The sequence below is a fragment of the Neomonachus schauinslandi genome, chromosome X, assembly GCF_002201575.2.
Source record: "Neomonachus schauinslandi chromosome X, ASM220157v2, whole genome shotgun sequence".
NCBI classification, from domain to species: Eukaryota; Metazoa; Chordata; class Mammalia; order Carnivora; family Phocidae; genus Neomonachus; species Neomonachus schauinslandi.
Window position 1 is genome coordinate 8,332,922 of NC_058419.1, and position 24,641 is coordinate 8,357,562.

At 41.6% G+C, this 24,641-nt stretch overlaps 1 pseudogene; it reads left to right on the plus strand.

The window, feature by feature from the left end:
- LOC110575825 overlaps window positions 1-24,320 on the plus strand; it is a 45,035-nt pseudogene extending 20,715 nt beyond the window's left edge.
- Window positions 24,321-24,641: the final 321 nt, after the last annotated feature.

Sequence of the window (24,641 nt, forward strand, 5' to 3'; positions counted from 1 at the left end):
ATTCCCTCCTTAAGAAACTATACAAATTACACCCAAAGAAGCAGGAGGTGAATAATAAAGAGCCTAACTCAACAAAATGGCAAACTTTGCAACTTAAAATATTAATTCCTATAGCAAAGTAATTTGTGTGGCACACATGAAATGACACTTATTTGTATGCCAAGCGATTGTAATGATTTCAGTTAGACTCCTTCTTCTCCAAAGCCAAGTCCCTATCATCTGAGAAGAGGTTACCATACCAGGCTGAAGTCAACCTAGCTAACTGGTACTCACAAAAGGTTTGCAGATCCATTTAATCCCCATGCTACCCTCAAAGTTCTCACACACAAATGGGCTCAAATTCCTGCTTTGGTATTCAGAAGAGAAAAAAAGAACATATTCCATCACCAACAACTGACCTCTGCAGAACTCCTCAGTTGATAATACAGTTATTTGCTGGAGCATAGTCACGGGCTTCTCAAGTGAATACTATAAAGTATTAAAAAGTAAATTAATTATTTTCATAAAATATAAGTTTGGTGGGGCACCTGGGCGGCTCAGTCAGTTAAGCTTCTGCCTTTGGCTCAGGTCATGATCTTGGGATCCTGGGATGGAGTCCTACGTCGGGCGCCTTGCTCAGCAGGAAGTCTGTTTCTCCCTCTCCTTCTGCCCCTGCCCCCCACTCATGCTCTCTCTCTCTCTTTCTCTCTCCCTGTCTCAAATAAATAAATAAAATCGTTAAAAAAATAATAAAATAAAATATGCTTGGGAACAACGTACTGAAACACTGTTTGGCTTCTCAGATTCAGAAGAAAGGCTGAAGTATAATTAACAGAACACAATTTCCTAAGAATGTTTGTCCCCAAGAGTACTTTCTCATGGATTTTCATGGAAGGACAGTTATGATTATATATGGTTAAAAAAATGTATGTGAAAAATACCACTAAACCAGATTCAAATATTATGGAAATTGCCAAAGTTTCCAAAGTGTTGAATTCTGTAAATGCAACCATGAAATCACAACAACCTGTTCTAGCATTTCAGGTGTATGTTTGATTTTCAAGGAGATAACTAATACCCTTAAAACTCTAATAAATTAAAAAATACTGTTACCTCTCTTTTAATTAATGTTTTAATTTGCACAACTGTCAGTGAAGGAGAAAATAGAAATCATGCTAATGAAAGCAAATGAGTATATTTCAATAATAAAAGAGAAAACATTAATATCTGTGACTTTAATACATTGCAAACTATAATTAGTTGTTCTCCTCCAAACTACTCCAAATATTGCATACAAACTAAACCATTTACAGATTATGCCTACAGCAAGTATGCATTCTTCCATTAACTTAATGTTGTTTGAAAAATTATCTCAAATATTATAATAGTTTTCTCAAATATTATAATAGTTTTCAAGATTGTATGATTTTTAAAAGAGTTTGCAAGCCACAATATATAACATTCGCTAGTGTAAAGTTTTATCAGTTGCCATTAAAATATAAAACATGTTAAGTAGTTGTAAGCAAACTTGCATAACTTTGCCTTGAAAACACCAAGGGAAATTATTACTGAAATATACTCATTTGTGTTGGCTCCACCTGACTGCCTCTAGCAAGAGGCAGATAGAAGGTAGAAGGCAGATGCGAAGATAGGAATGACTTAAGGATGGAATCAGTAAGCAAAAAGGAAGCTCAGTGTAAAGATTTGGGAAAAATTCTCAGCCTATCAGTATTGCAAAAATGGGAACACTAAGCATGTGGCCAAGTGACCATTGGATAGGGAAATTAGTATGAAAGTGAACCACTTACTTCTTAGGCACCCCAGGAGGAAAAGTGCCATCCCTGGAACCACAAACCATTACCCCAGTGGATCCAGAAGGCTGAATTGCTGCTCTAGTGAGCCTGGAGCCAGAGAATTATTCTAGAACCTTAGGATCTCATGGAGTTTGCCTTGCTAGATTTTGGACTTGCCTGGGACCCATCACTCTTTCTTGCTTTCCTAAGTCTCCTTTTTGGAACTGGACTGTCTGTCTCATGCCTGTCCCACTATTGTATTTTGGAAGACTATAAATTATTTGGCTTCGCACAGTCGCAGCTGGAGAGGGATTTTGTCTCAGGGTGAATCCTAACTTGGATCTCACCCATATATGATGTAGGTGACATTTAGATGAGACTTTGAACTTTAGGCTTTAGAATTGATACTGGAATGAGTTAAGACTTTTGGGGTCAGGGGATTGAATGAACATATTTTGCATGCCAGAAGGACAGGAATTTAGAGGGGCTACAGGCGGAATGTTACAGAGTAAATGTGTTTTCCCCAAATTCATATGTTGAAACCCTCTACCCTGATGTTATGATATTAGGAGGTAAGGCCTTTGGGAGGTAATTAGTATGAGGGTAGAGCCCTCATGAATGAGACTAGTGCCTTTAAAAGAGTTATAAGAGGAGCGCCTGGCTGGCTCAGTCAGTAGGGCATACAATTCTTGATCTCAGGGTTGTGAGTTCGAGTCCCACATTGGGGGTAACGATTAACTGAAGTAATATCTGTAAATCACAAAGCACAATTCCTGGCACATAACAAGTGATCAATCCATGGCAACTAAATTTAGCATCTACATTTCTTTTTTTAGTGCCGTATACAACCACATTGCAGATAGATATGCAGGGATTATATTCATCCAGTCCCGATTCTTTACTACAAATTTTTCAATATTGAAGAAAATACTGTCCTGACCATCCCTGCACATAATTTTTGGACATGTGTACAATTATCTCCTTAAAAAAAATCTGGAAGTAAAATAATTCAAAGAATATGCATTTTCCCACTGACATATAATTCACACACCATAGAATTTGTCCTTTTACAAGGTACAATCGTGTGGGTTTTAGTAAGTTCACAAGGTGGTGCCATCATCACCACTGTTTAACTCCAGGACATTTTCAAACTCCAAAAAAAAAATCCCAGGCCTATTAGCACTCATTATTTAGGATAGCCAAATATTCCATATTTTTATCTTTTATATTTTTTTGGTCAAAAAGTGGAAGCAGGGGCGCCTGGGTGGCTCAGTCGTTAAGCATCTGCCTTTGGCTCAGGTCATGATCCCAGAGTCCTGGGATCGAGCCCCGCATCGGGCTCCCTGCTCAACGGGAAGTCTGCTTCTCCCCCTCCCACTCCCCCTGCTTGTGTTCCCTCTCTCACTGTCTCTCTCTGTCAAATAAATAAAATCTTAAAAAAAAAAAGTGGAAACAAAGCAAATATTCATTAACAGGTTGTTAATATCCCTACAGTGGAATTCTTCTCAGCAGTTAAAAAGAATTAAGTCACAGGGATGAAAGGTATAGCGTGGGGAAAACAGTGGTATTGTAATAGCATTATATGGCTACAAATCGTAGCTACACTGTGGTGAGCATAGCATAACCTAGAGAGAAGTTGAATCACTAGTTGCACACCTGAAACTAATGTAACATTGTATGTCAGTTCTACTTCAACAACAACAAAAAGTAATGAACTATTGATACACTCAATGTGAAAGAATTTCAAAATAATTATGTCAAGTGAAGAAAGCCAGACAAAAATAGTGAACATTGTATGATTCCATTTAAATAAAATTATATATATATATTTTTTAATCGCCCCTAAATAAAATTATATTAAATGAAAACTATGAAATGGTGACCTCAAGCAGAATAGTGGCTGCTTATAGATGGAATTGCAGAGAAAGGGGGGAGCGAAGTATTACCAAGAGGCATGAATAAACTGAAGAAGTGTTTACTTTTTCCCCTGAGCAAAGCAAATTCAAATTTAATGGTCTTAAATGAAAAATGAAAACAAACCCAAAAAATCAAAATAAAATTAATAGAACCAAAATGTCAAGGCAGTTATGAAGAGAACTTTGAGAGTTAAAACTACAAATAAGGGACGCCTGGGTGGCTCAGTCGGTTGAGCGTCTGCCTTCGGCTCAGGTCATGATCCCAGGGTCCTGGGATCGAGTCCCACATCGGGCTCCCTGCTCGGCGGGAAGCCTGCTTCTCCCTCTCCCACTCCCCCTGCTTGTGTTCCTGTTCTCGCTGTCTCTCTCTGTCATATAAATAAATAAAATCTTTAAAAAATAAAACTACAAATCAGTTTTTTGTTAATAGTTAACTAATGAAGTATTTTTCAGCTGAGTGTTCATATGAAAGCAAAATTTCAAAGCAAAACCTGACTAAAACATAAAATTCTAGTGCTTACAAGAAGGTACGTAAGAAATACAAGGCTCAAATATTTATGTGTCTTAATAAAAAATAAAGCTATCTATGCATTCAAGCTATGTCAAATGATCTTGGAAGACGGAAACATGATTAGGAACAGCAGTGTTGGATGTGTGGGGCACCATGCACGCATGCAATGTTTGTACAGAAATTCGAGATGTCAGAGTAGCAACACATCTTCAGGCATGCCTACAGCTTAGGTCTGGCTCTAGAATATACTGGAGTTTCCCTGAAACTCTTTGATCTGTTCCCATTGGCACCTAGGCTTATGAAACACATTTGTGTTGTTCTCTGGAGGACCCAGATATGTTCGTTATTTGGATTTGAGTGATGGTTTCACCAGTGAATATGTAGGTCAAAAATAATGAAACTGTATACTCTGTGCAGTTTCTTGCATGCCAATTATCTTAATAAAGCTGTTGATTAAAATAGTATTTTCTATGAGAAACACAAAACAACTTTGGAAAAGATTTTGGGGAACAGGAGATTATTTTCTCACTGGCATTATTTAGAAATGCTGTAGCATGGTGATAATTTTTTTTAAAAAGCCTGACAATGGGGCGCCTGGGTGGCTCAGTCGTTAAGCGCCTGCCTTCGGCTCAGGTCATGATCTCAGGGTCCTGGGATCGAGCCCCGCATCGGGCTCCCTGTCCGCAGGAAGCCTGCTTCTCCCTCTCCCACTCCCCCTGCTTGTGTTCCCTCTCTCGCTGTGTCTCTCTCTGTCAAATAAATAAATAAAATCTTTAAAAAAAAATAAAAATAAAAATAAAAAGCCTGACATTTACTCAATTTTATTCTTGCTTTAAAATTCTCTACAGACAATGCTCCCCTTTATTGCCTGCCTGTGGAGGTGGACCACTCCCACTCTTCACACTCGGAAGGACACTGCTCCACCCCAAGCTTCTTAGCAAGAAAGCAGTCTACTCAATGTTGGGTTTGTGGCGCCGGTATTTCCTATACAAAGAAAAATTTTATTCCATAGGAAATTTTCCCATACAAAGGAAAGGATACTCAATGGGGAAAACTGAGAGCTTTCCCCCTAAGGTCAGGAACAAGACAAGGATGTTCATGTTCACCATTTTTATTCAACATAGTACTAGAAGGCCTAGTCACAGCAATTACATAAGAAAAAGAAATAAAAGGCATCCAAAATGGTAAAGAAGTAAAATTGTCACTATTTGCAGAGGACATGATATTATATATAGAAAACTCTAAAGACTCCACCAAAAAACTACTAGAACTGATAAATTGAGTAAAGTCACAGGATACAAAATCAATGTGCAGAAATCTGTGGCATTTCTATACACTAATAATGAAGCAGAAGATAAATTAAAACTATCTCATTTACAATTGCACCAAAAATAATAAGATACCCAGGAATAAACCTACCCAAAGAGGCGAAAGACTTGTACTCTGAAAACTATAAAACAATGATGAAAGAGGGACATCTGGCTTGTTCAGTCAGTAGAGTGTGCGACTCTTGATCTTGAAGTTGTAAGTTTGAGCCCCACGTTGGGTGTAGAGATCACTTAAAAAAAGAAAAACTATATTAAAAAAAACATTGATGAAAGAAATTGAAGATGACTCAAAGAAATGAAAAGGCATTCTATGTTCATGGATTAGAAGAACAAATACTGTTAAAATGTCTGTACTACCAAAAGCAATCTACATCTTTAATGCAATCCCTATCAAAATACCAAGAGCATTTTTCACAAAATTAGAACAAAAAAAATCCTAAAAATTTGTATGGAACCACAAAAGACCCCAAATAGCCAAAACAATTTTGAAAAAGCAAAGCAAAGCTGGAGGTATCACAATCCCAGACTTCAAGTTATATTACAAAGCTGTTGTAATCATAACAGTATGGTACTGGTACAAGAATATAGACACATAGATCAATAGAACAGAATAAAAAACCCAGAAATAAACCCACAATTATATGGGCAATTAACCTTCAACAAAGCAGGAAAGAATATCAAACAGGAAAAAGATGGTCTCTTTAACAAATCGTGTTGGGAGAACTGGACAGCTACATGCAAAAGAATGACATTGGGCCACCTTCTTTCACCATACACAAAAAGAAATTCAAAATGGATTAAAGGCTTAAATGTGAAATCTGAAACCATAAAAATTCAGGAAGAGAGCACAGGCAGTAATTTCTCTGACATTGGCTATGGCAACTTCCTTCTAGGTATGTCTCCTGAGGCAAGGGAAACAAAAGCAAAATAAACTATTGGGGGTTGCCTGGGTGGCTCAGTCAGTTGAGCATCTAACTCTTGGCTTTGGCTCAGATCATGATATCAGGGTCATGGACCGAGCCCCACATCTGGCATGGAGCCGGCTTGGGATTCTCACCCTCTCCCTCTGCCCCTCCTCTTGTTCTTGTTCTCTCTCTCTCATAAATAAAACCTTTAAAAACAAAAATAAATAAACTGTTGGGACTACATCAAAATTAAAAGCTTCTACACATTGAAGGAAACAATCAACAAAATTAAAAGGCAACCTACTGAATGGGAGAAGATATTTGCAAATGACATATACAATAAAGGGTTAGTATTCAAAAATATATAAAGAACTGATACAACTCAACTCCTAAAAGCAAATATTCCAATTAAAAATGGGCAGAGGTCATGAACAGACATTTGTCCAAAGAAGACAGCCAGATAGCCAACAGACCAATGAAAAGATGCTCAACATCACTAATCATCAGGAACTTTATATAAGCATTCCGAATTTTCAGACATTTTCTACAATGCTCAACATCTTCAGGTTTTTTCCCTCTCAGATGCCTAAGGCTAAGGAGTGTGATCCTTTATTACTATGCCAAATATGAAAAATGCTTTAATGCCACATGATAAATGGAAATATTAGTTTGCAATAAGAAATACCTTCAATTGTACACATCAAGGAAAGAGAAAAAAAGCATTGGGATTTTTTTTTTTAACCCCATGGCCTGACAACTTGAAAGAACAAACTTTTATTCCATAAAGGCTATTTGGGGAATCTTTTCCGGGAAACAACGCTAGGTTCTGATGTATTCTGAGGGAGAAAAGAAAATTGTGCTATTAAAAGTTTGTTGTGTGTCAATTATATTTCAATAAACATCATTCTAAGCACAACAGTTTTTTGTCTGTATATAGTTAGCATATTTTACCTCTATTTTAATTTTGTCATGTTATCAGTGACAATGTAGAACCTAACATAGGACAAATCAGAAATCATTAGAATGTAATTTGCCCCTACATTTTTCCTTACCCCCACACCCAACCTGATGAGAAGAGCTTCCTGTTTTACCCATGTTTTAGATTCAATTATGTTTCCCAGGTCTTCTGAACTCTAAATGGAAAGACACCATTTGAAGGTCAGTTCAAAGATAGAGAAACTGAGGCACATGGTCCACACTTTCTGTCCAGGGTGAACTCCTGAGGTGTCTTGTCCCTTGCACTGATGTGTATCCAACCAAACAGGTTTTTCTTTTTAACTATAAAGATTAAACTGTTTGACATTTAAAAAGTCATTCTATCAATTTCTATAGCCTTAATTAAATTGTAAATTTCAGGGAATTATAATACCAAGCAGAAATGTCATAAAGCCAATAACGGCCAGGCTGGCATAAAAGATGATCCCCACTGCTCCTCGCATACCCCACATCACTCTTGCGCTGTCTGCCTTGGGCTTGAAAAACAGCCCTTCATACTGACCGTGGTTTACTTTCCTCTTCCCAACTAACGGCTATTTTGAATAGGTGTGCTTTGCAGATGTCAACACATTTGTCAGACGCACTTAAAGACTGTTGAGTTCACTACCTCAGTAACATTTTAAGCTGCATCAAAAATTTTGCTTTAGAACTGCCTTTCCAATCAGTACACAATAGGCAGCTTTTTCCTGCTATTTGCTGACACATAAATATCATATTTTATTTTGTACAGTGCTTTCTATTTGGAGACCATTCGCACTTTATAAAGCATACCTTTCTAACACAGGCATATATAAGGATAGGAAGAATGAGGGTGGCGGTCTCTCTCACATGGCCATTCAGCACCACGGCGTGCTGCACCGTGCAGCTGGGTGAACATACACAGACCTCCATCTCTAACAGAGCCGTTTTGTTCCTTCCACAGATGACACAATCCATCTTTCACGTGGGACTCACACACTCCCTCTGAAGCCCTTTCAGTTCAATCAATATCAAGAGCTATCATTTGTGAAAGCTGCCAGGATGTCATACAGGGGAACGTGGATACCACATGCTCTGCTGGGGGCACTCCAGGAGAAGGAGGAAAGTCAAGGCAGAGAGAGTTCCAGATTTCCAAAAACTGGGCTTACAATCAGCAAAGTTCTCACCTGGCTAAGCTCGGCTCTGGGATGAAAGACAATTAACCGCCGGCGATAATAGAGGAAGATGTGATTTTCACGAATAATGACTTGTTTGAACAAAAGCCTGCAGTTAATTTATTCTGTCTTTCCATGAGAAGATGCTTACATTTTGCCAGGATCAACATGATCATCCGAAAAATTGTGGGTGAGGGGCGACTGGGTGGCTCAGTCGCTTAAGCATCCAACTCTTGGTTTCAGCTCCGGTCGTGATCTCAGGGTCGTGAGATCAAACCCCACATCGGACTCCACAGTCAGGGCAGAGTCTGCTTGAGATTCTCTCCCTCTCCCTGCCCCTCCAGCTTATGCACTTGCTCTCTCTCGAATAAATAAATAAATCCTTTTTTAAAAAGTATTTAGAAAAATTGTGGGTGTATTTCCAAACAAGAACTAGGATTACAAATGGCAACAGCATCCCATGAGGTCAACACCAGAAGCAACTAATTCGAGTCATGAAGACATCTGTATCCCATTACTGACTCCCATTACTGGCAACAACAATTCACTCTAGCCCTAGCCAGCCCTGCACTGAATGCCCTCACCAGAGAACCTTATGGCAACGGCAGAGACCGTTTCACAACCCTTTCCCAGTAGAAATCCCTGATTGTTTACTGAGCTCCTGTCCCGGGCCAGGCACTGAGCTGTGAGAGACACACCAATGGATCAGACATGGCGCCTGCATGGAAAATATGGTATACTATGGCATGAGCAAGGGAGAGCTGTGAGAGACAGGGATGGTGCGTCATAGAGGCTCAAAGAGAACAGATCTCAGGGGCTCCTGGGTGGCTCATTCGGTTAAGCCTCTGACTCTTGATCTCAACTCAGGTCTTGACCTCAGGGTCATGAGTCCAAGCCCAATGTTGGGCTCCACGCTGGGCGTGGAGCCTACTTAAAAAAAAAAAAAAAAAAGAACAGATCACAGAACATAGATAGGGTCAATGAAGGAGATGGAAATTGGAAAGGGCTTTTTAAAAAGTTATTTTATTTATTTGAGAGAGCATGGGGGGGTTGGTGTGGCAGAGGGGGAGGGACAGGGACAGGCAGACACTGAGCTCCTCACAGAGCACCATCTCAGGACCCTGAGATCATGACCTGAGCAGAGAGCAAGAGTCGGACGCTCAACGGACTGAGCCACCCGGGCGCCCCCCCGGAAAGGACTTTTGTGGGTGGAGGAGATATGCTTTAACGGGGAAGAATGAAGCCACTCAAGAAGGGGCAGCTTAGGGGCAGGAGGATACGAGTCCAGTTGACTCTCTCCCACACCGTCACAGGACTGCGTGTTTTTCCACTTCTCACCCCCCTGTATCATCATCCACTTGCTGGTCAGTCTCCCTCACAAGCCCGGGAATCCATGAGAACGGGGACACCATGTGTTCATCCCCCCATCTCCATCTCTAGCACAAAGCAGCCTGTGGCAACTGTATGCAAGGCAGTCATCAGTATTTGCTCCACCGATAGTTACACAGGTAAAGAAATGAAACCCCAAGAGATAAAGGGAGGTAAGGGATAAAGGCTGCGCACACACTTATGAGGTGGTAGAGCTGGGAGTCAAGCTCAAGTTCCACTAATTTCCAGGTCCGCAGAAGGAAAACACTGTGTCATGCTAGACCGTGATGATCGGAGCAGACGGGAAGGGACAAAAAGGACTGCCTTTTCCCGACACGTGTCACAGGAATCACAAACGTCACACCACGTCACCTTTCACTGTTCCCTTATCGTGGGGCAGCAGACGGGGGCTGTCATAACTGTGACGGCAGTGGGGGGGGGCGCGCGGCATCCTGACACAGCCAAGTGTTTGTGCCCATCAACTGTGCGCTGTCCACCGGACATGAAAATGCCGCCCTGGGAAAAGTTGGAGGAAACCTGATGACGAGCGTGAAGTCGGGGCTGGGCTCTGAAGTCCACAGACCTAGGCTCAAATTCCAGCAAGGGGCCACTTGCTACCCGTGCCTGGGGACACAGTCCCTAACCTCTCGGCCTCTGCTTCCTCGGGGGCTAACGTCGCCGAGGCCCGAGGTGCGCCGGGAGGAGGCGGCGCGGATACCGGCCGCGAGGCGCGTGGCCAGGCAGCGTCGGGTCGCATCGCTCGGACGGGTGCGCACAGCCTCCTTCGGCCCCGGCTCACAAAGGACCACGGCAAGGGAGTCCCCAGGCAGGAGCTGCCGTGGGCAGCATGCCTTCAGCAGTCGGCACGGCCCCTTAGAAGGCTTGCCGTGGAGAGGGATCGCACGCGGATGCAGTCCGAGGCTAGCACGTGCACAGACCTGCCCCCGGGAATGTGAGGACCTGAGCGCAAGGCTGGAAATGGCAAGCGCGTGTCATAGGCGGGGTGACTGCGGGGTTCCCAGCGGCACGGCTCAGTCTCAGGCAGGCTGCTGATTGGCGGCGCGAGCCCACCTGGCCCCACCTGGGGTTGCAGCCAGGGCCATTCTCGCGGATCAAGGGCGTACAGGCCCGGCTGCCCAGGATCTGTCCAATCGCTCCAGCTTTTACGACTTGCACCTGTGCTCTGACAGGCAAAGGGTCCGGAGCGCCACAGAATGGGCAGCGAGGGTCCCAAAGCACCCTACAGATGCGCAAACTCGGGGACGGCTTCAGGGAGATGATCACGGGCACCAGGGCCACAAGATCCTCCGGAGTCTATGATGAAACCTGACCTCCTGCTCCTTACCTTGGGCAGACCCTCGCCCTTGAGCTTTCGCAAAAGCCGTGCGGCCCAGCACACACTGGGTTCTTCTAACCATAACGATGACAACTCTCGTGTCCTTACGGGGCCTTCCTTGGTGCCAGGAGCTTGCAAGGCACGTATCCCGCCTTTGGCCCTCCCGATAACCCCTCGAAGGGGGCACTGTCAGCATGCCCATATTGCAGACGAGGACACACACTCGGAAGGTAGACAGCGATGCAAATGAAAGGACAATGACACATCACCTCACACCTGTCAGCACAGCTATTTCGAAAAAAGACAGGAAATAACAAGTGTTGACAAGGCCGTGGCGGAGAGGGAAGCCCTGTGCACTGTCGGTGGGAAAGCAAACTGCTACAGCCACGGTGGAAAACAGTATGGAGGCTCCTCAAAATGTTTAAAATATGGGGGGCGGGTCCATATCACACTTTGTACTGAGGGCAGAAGTGAATCAACCCCTTTGTATTTGGGGGGGAAAACTTTAAAACAGAACCAATTCCACTTCTGGGTATTTATCCGAAGGAAATGAAAACCCTAGCTCAGAAATATACACATGCACCCCCATGTTCGCTGCAGCATCATTTACAACAGCCAAGACATGGAAACAACCCGAGTGTGCATCCACAGATGAATGGATTAAAAAACAAAAACAAAAACATGGAAGATGACCGAGCCATAAAAAAGAATGAGATCTTGCCTTTTGCAACAACATGGATGGACCTTGAGGGCATTATGCTAAGTGAAATAAGTCAGAGCAAGACAAATACCGTATGATCTCACTCATATGTGGCATCCTAACAACAACAACAAAATAACAAGGAACTCACAGATACAGATAACAAATTGGTGGTTGCCTATGGTGGGGGGCAAAATGGGTGAAGGGGGTCAAAAGGTACAAACTTCCAGTTATAAAATAAAGAAGTCATGGGGGTGTCATGTACAGCATGGCGACTAGAGCTAATAACACTGTCTTATAGATTTGAAAGTTGCTAAGAGCATCAATCTTCAAAGTGCTCATCCCAAGAAAACAAACTTGTAGCTACGTGTGGTGACAGCTGTTAACTAGACTTACTGCCGTGGTCACTTTCTTTGCATTATATACAAAGAGCGAATCGTTACGTTGTCTACCCGAAACTAATATAATGTTACACATCAGTGATAGCGCAATAAAAAATTTACACATTAAAAAGCCCCAAGCCGGCCCTTCCGTCATCTGGTGCCCCAGCACAGAGGCACTCAGGAAATGCTGGGTGAACTGCACGCAGCTGAATGAGCCAGCTCTTCACCCAAACCCGAGCCTCGGCAGCACCCCGACTCCTTCGTCTCTCAGCCCCGTCTCTAACCAGTCATGAGATGCAGTCACTTGTGCCAGAAAGCTATCTTTGGATTCTTGTGAGCCTTTTCGTTTTCATTGCCGCAGCAGCCCTGTTCGAGGCTCTCACCGCTCACGTTTTCCCCCCGCCCTCGGTTGGCAGCACAGACGTAAGGAAATCTGAAATCCCCGGCACGACACTCGAAAGGGCTCCGCACTGGAGCTCCACGCTGTTTCCGGGGCGACTTCTCACCACTCCCCTCACACCCCATCCAGTCTGGGCTCCAGGCACAGGAGCCAGCCACTTCCTTTCTTGGAAACCTCACACATACTCATTGCTCACGGCTTTTGCTCCCGCTGCTTCCTCAACCTTCAACAAACAGCCTCTGCACCTCGTCGTCGGCCCCGCCTCATCCCTCGCCAATCAAAGCCTCCTCAACCAACTGAGACCTTCTCTGACCCCCGGGGAAAGGATTCATCAATTCCTCCTCCAGACTGCCGTAACGCTTTAATTTTTTTTTTTCCTCATGACATTACGAGGTAGTATACTTTAGGAGAGAAAGTGGAGGCGGGTAGGTTTTGTTTAAAATCCTACATCTACTGGGCGCCTGGGTGGCTCAGATGGTTAAGCGTCTGCCTTCGGCTCAGGTCATGATCTCAGGGTCCTGGGATCGAGTCCCGCATTGGGCTCCCTGCTCTTTGGGAGCCTGCTTCTCCCTCTGCCTTTCTCTCTCGCTCTGTCTCTCATGAATAAAAAAAAAAAAAAAAAATCTTTAAAATCCTACATCTACTACTTTTTAGGAGTCTGACTTTGGGCATGTCATCTAACCTCTCTGTGCCTTAATTTCCTTAGAACAAAAGGGACTGGTATGATCTAAGTACTTAAGGATTATTTCCCTTGTTCATTCCTGGCATGTCCCACGTGCCAGTGTGCATGCACGTGCTCTCTCTACACACACACACATATGTGCATATATATTTTATATATATATGTTTATTGAGTACCTGTATTGTACCTACATATTATACATCTATAATATAAATATTATATTATATATGTACATACTTATTGTATCTATTATATATATTATATATATATTATATAATATTATTATATTATATATGTACATATATTTATTGAGTACCTATACAGGAACTCAATAAATATTTGTGGAATGAATAGAAAACTAGTCTATTCTTAATGAAGGCTTCTCACTTGAACTGATGAATTCCATTAGACCGTTGTACTCTGATCCCAGGATGAAGCAAAGGTATAGCAATGAAAGACATGTAATCAGCTCTCACTTCCAGTCCAGCATTCACCAACTTGATCACTGTCATCATGGCCATCATTTTCTTCTTACTGCACTCTCCTTCCTATGGAACCTTGACTCCAAAGATGTAAAAGCACATAAGTACCTTTGCAATTGCAACTGGCATGACTATATTGACATGAGATAAAATAAAATTTACAGCAATATGAATTAGTAGAGATAAAGATTTTAACTTCATAATGATATAAGGCTTAATCCATCAGGAATATATAATAGCTGTGTGTCATTTTGTTTGTGCTAAGAATAGGACCACAATATATAAAAGGTTAATTAGTACAATTATAATGAGAAATTAAAAAATTTGCAAACAGAACATACTGGTCTCGGTAATGGATTAGTCAAGCAGATAAAACATTAGTAAAGGTACCAACCATTAGAATTAAGCCATTAGCAATTTAAATATCATAACTGCTGCATATTATTGAAGAATACAAATTCTAATAACTGCACACTGAACATTTGCAAACATGGACTGTATCTTTGGCCACAAAGCTAGCCTCAGTAAAAATCAAATGATTTCAATTATGGAATATTCTCTGTGATCACAAAGTTATGTCAGAAATCAATTTCGGGAGGGGGGTGGGAGGATGGGTTAGCCTGGTGGGTATTGAGGAGGGCACATTCTGCATGGAGCACTGGGTGTTATGCACAAACAATGAATCATGGAACACTTCATCTAAAACTAATGATGTAATGTATAGGGATTAACATAAGAATAAAAAAAAAAGAAATCAATTTCAAAAAGGTAAAATGAAAATTCTCATGTCTTTAGAAAATAAAAAGTACATTTTAAAAATCTTTGGGTAAACAAGTCTTAATAGAAATTAGAACTATCCTGAAGTATAAATTAATACAAATACTGTATCTAAATATGTGGGATGAAGACAAAGCCATGCTTAGCAGGAAACTTATGCCTTAAATGCATATGTTAGAAAAGAATAAAGGATGAAAACTAATGCACTAATCATCTACTTAATAAGTTTAGAAAAGAAATGGAAAAATAAACCCCAAAAGTATAAATGGAAGATAATATTAAAGATGAAAGCCAAATTAATAAAATAGCAAACAAGCACGGCTGGTTGGCTCAGTTGGTGGAGTGTGTGACTCTTGATCTCGGGGTTGTAGGTCTGAGCCCCATGTTGGGTGCAGAGATTACTTAAAAATAAAATCTTTTAAAAAAAAAATAGCAAACAGGGGCACCTGTGCCTCAGTTGGTTAAGCGTCTGCCTCTGGCTTGGGTCATGACCTTGGAGTCCCGGGGGGGGGGGGGGGGGGGGGGGGGGGGGGGGCTTTAGAAAAAGAGCAAATGAGCCCGCCTGTCAGGCTCCCTGCTCAGCAGGAAGTCTGCTTCTTCCTCTCCCTCTGCCTCTCCCCCTGCTTGTGCTCTCTCTCTCTCACTTTCTCTCTCAAATATATAAATAAATTCTTTAAAAAAATAGCAAACCAATACACAGTAACAAGGGCCCCCCAAAACACAAAAGTTGGTCCTCTGACATAAATAATAAAGTTGATAGATTTCTGATTTCAGCACTGATGTGAAAAGGACTTAAAAGTTGTCATTTCCATTCTTTTTTTTAAGATTTTATTTCTAAGTAATCTCTGCACCCAACATGGGGTTCAAACCTACAACCCCGAGATCAAGAGTCACATGTTCCATTGACTCCAGGCGCCCCGCCATTTCCATTCTTAGAAAAAGAAAAAGGCTGAACCAATTGAAAATCAATGACTTTGCTTAAATCCTTCAGAGTACTGAGGTATCAGGGCAAACCACCACCCCAAAATCTGTAAAGACCGGCAAATACAGTTAATCATAACAAAGTACTGCTAACCTGTAGCAGAAGCCACTGGAGCCATAAACTGACGAGAACACCTGAATGGTAAAAGACAAGATGCTTTTTATAAGTGGTTAATCAGGAGTATTCAATGCAGATATTTTGCTTATCTCTATAAACAATTCATGGGGTGACTACCAGTGCTCTCTTTACTACTGGAAATAGAGTTACTAGTGTCTTTAAATCTAGTAAGATTAGAGAATCAACTCCAGAAACAACAGAACCAATTCAGAAAGGTCATGCCTAAAATTCTGTTCCTCTAGAACCACCTTAGTAAAAATAGAACCAACAGAATAGGACGGATAGATAGATAGAAGAAATTTATTATAGGAATATGCTCATGTAGTTATGGAGGCCCAGCAGCGCCCTGATCTGTTATCTGTAAGCTGCACAACCAGGAAAGCTGGTAGTATAATTCAATCCAAGTCCAAATGCCTGAGAACCAGAGAAGCCAATGGTGTAAATCCAAGTCCAAAATCCTGAGAACTGAAAGCACCAATGTTCAAGAGCAGGAAAAGGTGGATGTCTCAGCTTAAACAAAGAGAGCAAATTTGCCATTCCTCTACCTTTTTGTTCTATTCCAGCCGTCAACAGATTGGATGATGCCCACCTCCAGTGGGAAGGGAGATCTTCTTAGCTCAGTCTACCAATTCAAATGGTAATCTTTTCCAGAAACACCCTCACACACACACCCAGAAGTAACATTTTAGCAGCTATCTGGGTATACCTCAGTCCAGTCAAGTTGACATATAAAATTAATGATCACAGGAGACCTCTCTTATTTTTGTCCTAAGGTCTTCAACTGGTTGAATAAGGCCCACCCATGTTATGGGACATAACCTGCTTTACTCAAAGTCTGCTTTTTAATTTTTTTAATTTTATTTATTTGACAGAGAAAGAGAGAGAGAGAGAGCACAAGCAGGAGGAGCAGGAGAGGGAGAAGCAGGCTCCCCACTGAGCAGGGAGCGCATGCAGAGCTAGATCCCAGGACCCTGGGATCATGACCTGAGCAGAAGGCAGACGCTTAACTGACTGAGTCACCCAGGCGCCCCAAGTCTGCTGTTTTAAATGCTGATCATACCTAAAAAATACCTTCACAGGGACATTTAGACTGTGTTTGACCAAATACTGAGGTACTATGGCCTAGCCAAATTGACACTTAAAATTAATCATCACAAGGGACATTATGTAGTGGTAAAGAGTTAAGTTCTCTAGAAAGACATAATTGATCCTAAATGTGTATATTGCTAACAAGACTGTCAAAATACCTGAAAAAAACTGATAAAAATGTAAGAAGAAATAAACAAATCATGTATTGGAGTTGGATACTCCTGTCAAATAAAAACAAATCTGGACTTAGATAAGGAGAGACTTTATTCAGAAGAAAGACTATTGCAATAGGGACATCTACCCCTATTTCAGAAAGCTGCAAGCATCTCAAAATCAAACAAAAATGTAAGCAGTATCTAAGGGGAAGTTGGACAAATGAGAAGGAATATCTAGCAAGATTGACAAGAAAAGTGTCTCACTGTGGTCAGCCAATTCTCAAAATAAACTGATAAGAGGAGATGTTCTGCATTTTAGTGCCTGCTCAAGCTTGGGGACAAGCAAAGTTCAGGGGCCCTAGGGAGGAGAGAAGCCTGACTAAATTTTGGTCAAGACAAAGCAAAGAGTAAGAAATGGGCAACTGTGAATTCTTGGTTACTTCAAAACTCCTATATTAGCGATTGATAGATCAACCAGGCAGAAAATCAGTAGGGTGTAAACGACATAAACAGCACCATCAATCAACATGATCTAACTGAGATTTATAAAATAATCCATTCAACAATAAGAGAATCCATCTTTTTCTCAAGTTACCCATAAAATTCACTAAGATAAACTACATTTGGGGCCATAAAACACACCCTATCCCCTTTTTAAAAAATCATATGAAGTGACATCAGCAAGATATTGAAGTAGGAAGTCCACAAACATATCAATTCCACCATAATTCACAGACAAATTCCCTTTGCAAGAAATCTAGATACTAACTGAAAGTCTCCTGCACTCAGGAGAAGGCAGAATGAGACTCACTGAAGCCAGTAGGAAGATTTGGAACACTCTCTCACTGGAGTCCCTGACTCAGTCCCAGCACCATACCAACAGAAAGAGATCCCTTAGCTCCCAGCTTCACCCAGGGGAGGGAGGGAGTTGGTTCACACATCCAGCAGCCCAACCCTCTTCAAGGGCGCTCCCTAGAGAGGACTGATTTGTCTTGCTAGTCCTGCAGTTCTAACACATCCTGCAGTTCCTTTTTTTTTTTTTTTAAGATTTTATTTATTTATTTGAGAAAGACAACAGGGGTGGGAGGGTGAGGGAGGGATGAGCTGAGGGGGAGAGAGAGGGCCAAGTGACTCCTCCCTGAGCACTGAGCCAGAGGCAGGGCTCAATCAACCAACCCCACCCCCACTGACTTGGCTGAGACCACTGACCAGATCCGCCCCCCAAGATCCCAGGTGCCCCCACATCCTGCAGTTCTAAAACAACCAGCATAGTCTAGCTACCAGGGGGAGAACTGAGGCAATGGGTTGGGCTGGTAGAAACCATAGATCCTTCCCTCTGCTCAGCAGAGTGAGAGGATTAAAAAAAACAAACAAAACAGCTTTCAGCTTCCCTCTGGGGAAGGAAAGAGTTGATCTGTGCGTCCAGCTTCCTCCCTTCTCCAGGGATGCCCAAAGAACTAGCGTCTGTCTTACCAGTCCTGGAGTTCAAACAGGACCTGCATTTTCTACCCACCCAGGGGAGAGAGGCTGTGGCTTGGGCTGGTAAATGCCATTGAGCCTTCCCCTGCTCAGCAGAGTGAGCAGTTGGAAAATCCCAACTCTTGGTTTCCCCTTGGAGAAGGAAAGAGTTATTAGAGGCCCCCCGGAACCTGTGACAGGTTGACTGATGGGAATCTTGTGCCTAATGTGGCCAGTCAGTGAAGACTGGGAGAAGTGCCTGCTTTGTCTCATGCACAGACGCCAACACAGAGAGTCAAGGAAAATGAACAATCAAAGATATTCTAAACAAAGGAACAAGGTAAATCTCCGGAAACCAATCCTAATAAAAGAAACCATACAACACATGTTTTCATACCACAAAGCAATCAAATTAGAAATCTGTAACAGGAAGAGAGCTCTAAAGTTTCCAAATATTTGCAAATTAAAAGGCACATTTTGAAATAACACAATGAACAAAGAAGAGGTCTTAAGAGATTTTTAAAAAATATTTTGAACCTAATGAATATAAAAATACAACGGATCAAATTTTGTGACATGCATAGAAAGTAGAGTTTAGAAGAAAATTTATATAGGGGCGCCTGGGTGGCTCAGTCGTTAAGCGTCTGCCTTGGGCTCAGGTCGTGATCCCAGGGTCCTGGGATCGAGCCCCGCATCGGGCTCCCTGCTCTGCGGGAAGCCTGCCTCTCCCTCTCCCACTCCCCTTGCTTGTGTTCCCTCTCTCGCTGTGTCTCTCTCTGTCAAATAAATAAATAAAATCTTAAAAAAAAAGAAAATTTATATAACATAAAATACATATATTAGAAATGAACAAAGATAGGGATGCCTGGGTGGCTCAGTTGGTTAAGAGTCTGCCTTCTGCTCAGGTATGATCCTAGGGTCCCGGGATAGGGTCCCGGGATCGAGTCCCGCATCGGGCTCCCTGCTCAGCGGGGAACCTGTTTCTCCCTCTCCCTCTGCTACTCCCCCTGCTTGTGCGCTCCTTCTCTCTCTCTCTCTCTCTCTCTCAGTCTCTCTTTCTCACAAATAAATAAAAATAAAATCTTAAAAAAAAAGAAATGAACAAAGATCTATTATCTTTAATTTAAAGTTCCATCCTAGGAAACTAAAGGGAAAAAAAGAACATATAAGTCTAAAAATAGCATGAAAATAGAAATAGAAAATATTAGAGAAGAAATCAATGAAATTGAAAATAGGGAAATAGAGAAAAATCAAAGAAATCTAGGGACACCTGGGTGGCTCAGTCAGTTAAGCGTCTGCCTTTGGCTTGGGTCATGATCTCAGGGTCCTGGGATGGAGCCCCGCATAGGGCTCTCTGCTCAGCCGGGAGTCTGTTTCTCCCTCTCACTCTCCCTCTGTGCTCTTCCTCTTTCTCTCTTTCTCTCCCCCTCCCTCTCTTAAATAAATAAATAAATAAATAAAATCTTTAAAACTGAATAGTTCTGGGGCACCTGGGTGGCTCAGTTGGTTAAGTAACTGCCTTCAGCTCAGGTCATGATCCCAGGGTCCTGGGATCGAGCCCCACATCAGGCTCCCTGCTTGGCGGGAAGCCTGCTTCTCCCTCTCCCACTTCCCCTGCTTGTGTTCCCTCTCACGCTGTCTCTCTCTCTCTCTGTGTGTGTCAATTAAATAAATAAATAAAACCTTTAAAAAAAATTTAAAAAAAACTGAATAGTTCTATAATTATTAAATAACTTGCATTAGGAATAATAATAATCTTCCTACATTGAAAGCTGCAGGTGCAAAGAACTTCACTGGTAGTTCTACCAACCATTCAAGAAAACAATAATTCCAGCATTACACAAACTATTATTCCTAATAACAGAATAAGAAGGTACAATTTGCAACTCATTCACTGAGTCTAACACCTTGTTAACAGACTCTTAACAAGAGTTGTATAAGAGAGGAAAATTACGCTTGCATCTCATTCAAAAGTATACAAGTAAAAGACCACAAAATATCACCCACACACAAAAAGATGATGCATCATTACATTGTGGAGGTACTTCACAAATGGTGGTTTTGTTTCACTTTAAAATTTTACTTGGTGTAATGTACCCAGATTACCATATTAAAAAAGGAATCTCATATGATTGTTAAAATAGGTGGAATAAAATTATTTGATAAAATTAATAACACATTCATAATAAAAACACTTAGCTAAATACCTATAAAAGAACTTCCTTTAATTGAAAGCTGACAGCTACAAAACACACTTTATGGTGACACACTGAGCAATTTCCATTGAAATCTGGAACAACCCAAAGATGTCCACTACCACCACTTCAACTGATCATTTGTACTGAGGTCCTAACCGGCATGGTTAAGTTTTATTCATTAGAAAGAAAGGAAAAGATGACATTATACATATATTATATGATTATGCACATAAAATACAAAATAATATAGAAATAAATTATCAGAATAAGTAAGTTTAGCAAGTTCTCCATAATAAAAACATAAGAGAATGGAATTTATATGTACCATCAGGAAATAAAAAATGATATTTAAAAAGATAACGTCTATGGGGCCATAAAAAATATCAATTATCAGTGTGTCTGGCTGGCTCAGTTGGTGGAGCATGTGACTCTTGTTCTCGGGGTCATAGTTCAAGCCCCAAGATGGGCATTGAACTTACATTAAAATATATATATAATGAAAAAATGTATATCAATTATCTAAAATTAAACATAACAAAACAGGTGAAGACCTCTGTGCAGAATAAATCATTGAGAGAAATTAAAGAAGACCTAAATCAATGTTCAGTATTATGGTCTGGAAAACGTAATATTTGTAAAATGTCAATTACCCTTAAATTGATCTATGAATTGAGTGAAAACCTAATCAATGGATCTACACAGATTTTTGTGGCAATTGACAAAATGATTCTAAAATATACATAGAAACACAAAGAGGCAAAAATGAGGCACTTTTGAAAAAGCTGAAGTGTAAGGACTTGGACTACCAGATATCAAAAATAATTATAGAATTATAGTAATTAAGGCAGTGAGATATTAGTGTAGGGATAGTAAAATGGACAGAACTGAGAAGAGAAGGTAGAAATAGAGTATAAAGGTTCAGGTCACCAATTTCCAATGTGTGCGGAGTGGGGATTCCCACATCAACAAGTAATTCTCGGGACTCCAGCTGGGAGTCCTACAATTCAACCCAATTCTGACACTATCAACCCGGAGAGAGCGTCAGACCCTCACGAGTTAAGGGCTCAGTCCTACAAGCCTGTCCCACTCCCACCCCCGACTTCAGGCGCCATTCGCAAGCCCATGTGCTTGGGACTAAGCGGCTATAAATCGCTTCTCGGCCTTTTGGCTAAGATCTAGTATAAATCAGAGGTTCCCACCAACCCTTCCTCAGGTTCAATTAATTTGCTAGAGCAGCTCACAGAACTTAGAGAAACATTTTCCTTACCAGATCAGTGGTTGATTATAAAAGGATGTAACTCAGGAAAAGCCAGGCGGAAGAGTGAGGCAGGGCGAGGTCTGGAGAAAGGGCACACAGCTTCCCTGCCCTCTCCAGGCCGCCATTCTCCCCAAATCTCCCCGTGTTCACCAACCCAGAAACCCTCCCAAACCCCTCCTTTTGGGTTTGATGGAGGCTTCGAAACAGAGGCATGATTACGTCATTGGCTGGTTCAACTTCCCCCACTCCCCTCCCCGGAGTCAGGGGGTGGGCTGAAAGTTCCTACCCTCTAATCTCAGTTGTTTCCTCTAGCAACCAGCCCCCATCTTTAGGTTACCCAGGGGCTTTCCAAAAGTGACCTCATTAACATAACAAGACACCTTTATGGTTCTCAGCACTTAGGAAATTCCCAGGGTTTTAGGAGCTCTGTGCCAGAGATGAGAGGGAGATCAAATATATTCATTATAAATTACAATATCACATAGAGCCTTGCATAAATATATATTTGATTTATGACAAAAAAAGCCCTGCAGAGTGGGGGAAAGGTTAATTTTTTTCTAATGGTGCTGAGACACTTAGTATCCACAGGGAAAAAATGAAAAAAAGTTAAACTTAACCCTGACTTCTTCGCACACACATCCAGGCATACCTTGGAGATACTGTGGATTCGGTTCCAGACTACCACAATAAAACAAATATCACAGTCAAGTGGATCAAGCGAATTTTTTGGTTTCCCAGTGCATATAAAAGTTATGTTTGGGGGCACCAGACTGGCTCAGTCAGAAGAGCATTCTGCTCTTGATCTCAGGTTCATGAGTTCAAACCCCACATTGGGTGTAGCGATGATGTAAATATAAATAAATAAACTTTTTAAAAAGTTATATTTACACTATACTGTAGTCTACTAAGTATGAAATAACACTGTGTCTTTAAGAGGTACATACCTTAATTTAAAAATACTTTATTACTAAAAAATGCTGGGGCGCCTGGCTGGTGCAGTCAGTGGAACATGGGACTCTTGATCTCAGGGTTGTAGATTTGATCCCCACGTTGGGTGTAGAGATTACTTAAAAATAAAATCTTTAGGGGCACCTGGGTGGCTCAGTCAGTGAAGCGTCCAACTCTTGATTTCGGCTCAGGCCATGATCCCAGGGTCGTGGGATGGACACGGGCTCCCTGCTCAGCTGAGAGTCAGCTTCTCCCTCTCTCTTTGCCCCTCCCCCCTGCTCCTGGGCTTGCGCATGCTCGCGCTGTCCCTCTCTCTCTCTCTCTCTCTCCAGCGTGCTCTCTCTCAAATAAATAAATAAAATCTAAAAAAAATGCAATTATCTTTGAAGTGCAATAAAGCAAAGCACAATAAAACAAAGTATACTTGTACATCAACATACACAGCCCCTGTTCTGTATTTGCGAATCTGTCTGCTCACTAAAATGTATTTCTAATCCCCAAATCAATACTTGCAGTACTTTGTGGACATTCATGATCATGGGAAGAGCAGCGGATTTGAATCACTCAATACATACATTGCCAGGTGACACTGAACAAGGCAATGCTCTACCTTCTTGTCTCAGCTCTCATACCATAAACAAATACTCTTTTCGAGGTCTGTTGAGTGCCACATTTTAAAATTTTTTTTGCTTGTTTTTGGTGATTTTGCTGTTTAATATGGCCTCCAGCAGCGTTGAAGTGATGTCTAGTGTTCCTGAGAAGGCTGTGAAGTCCATCACAGAGAAAATATGAGTCTTAATAAGCTTTGTTCAGGCATGAGTGTTGTTGGCCATGAGTTCAAGGTTAATGAAACAATATGGAATGTCTAAAAGTAAGAGCAACAATGAGAGGAAAACAAGTCTTTACTTGGGATCAAAGAATTGCAATTTGGGGAGCACAATTCCAGCAGTAGCCAGAAAAGTATCCTACCTGTGGGGTAAAAGCAAGAGGTTTTTATGAAGAAGAGAAAGGAGGGAGGCAATTACATGACTAGGATAGGAGACAAAAAATATATTGTCATTGGCACTAACAGGCTAAGCTGCTGGTGACACCCTGATCAACTATTCTGTCTTCAGAAAGTCCATAAGCAGACTTCAGGAACAATTGCTGCTTCTGGCCCAGTCAAGAGTCTTTTTGTTTGTTCAAGAGTTCATTAGCCATTTGTTTTAGGAAGGAAAATGGAGCTTTTCTCAAAATGGAATCCCTCATGTCCAAAAGTTTTATACAGTTCCACAGGTATATTCAGAAAGAGAAAGAGGAAATTCGTCAATCTTTCCATGAGGCAGCTCTGGAAAGTGATAAAGTAATGGCTACAGTGCGTGATGAAGCTATGGAAGAGATGGAAAAGTGGCTACATTTGTGGATTGATGAGATGACAACAAGTTAATGAAAGCATAGAGGACAGTTGTGAGACTAAACACCAAAGAAATGTACATTCACGTTGCCCAGGGTCAGGAAAATATTAAACTCTTCTTGACTAATCCTGGCTGGCTGGCTTGCAAGTTTCAAAAGGCAATATGGTGTGAAAAAAGCTAGACTCATAGGTGAGGCAGATGGGGAGGTTACAAAGGAATTTTAAAATGTATGTTAAGGGTTATACAGGGAAAGGGTAATTGAAAGAGCAGATTTCCAATGCTGATGAGTCTGGCTGGTTTACAAGGACATTGGCAAATGAACCTATAACACAAATGGTGTTTCAGTTGATGAA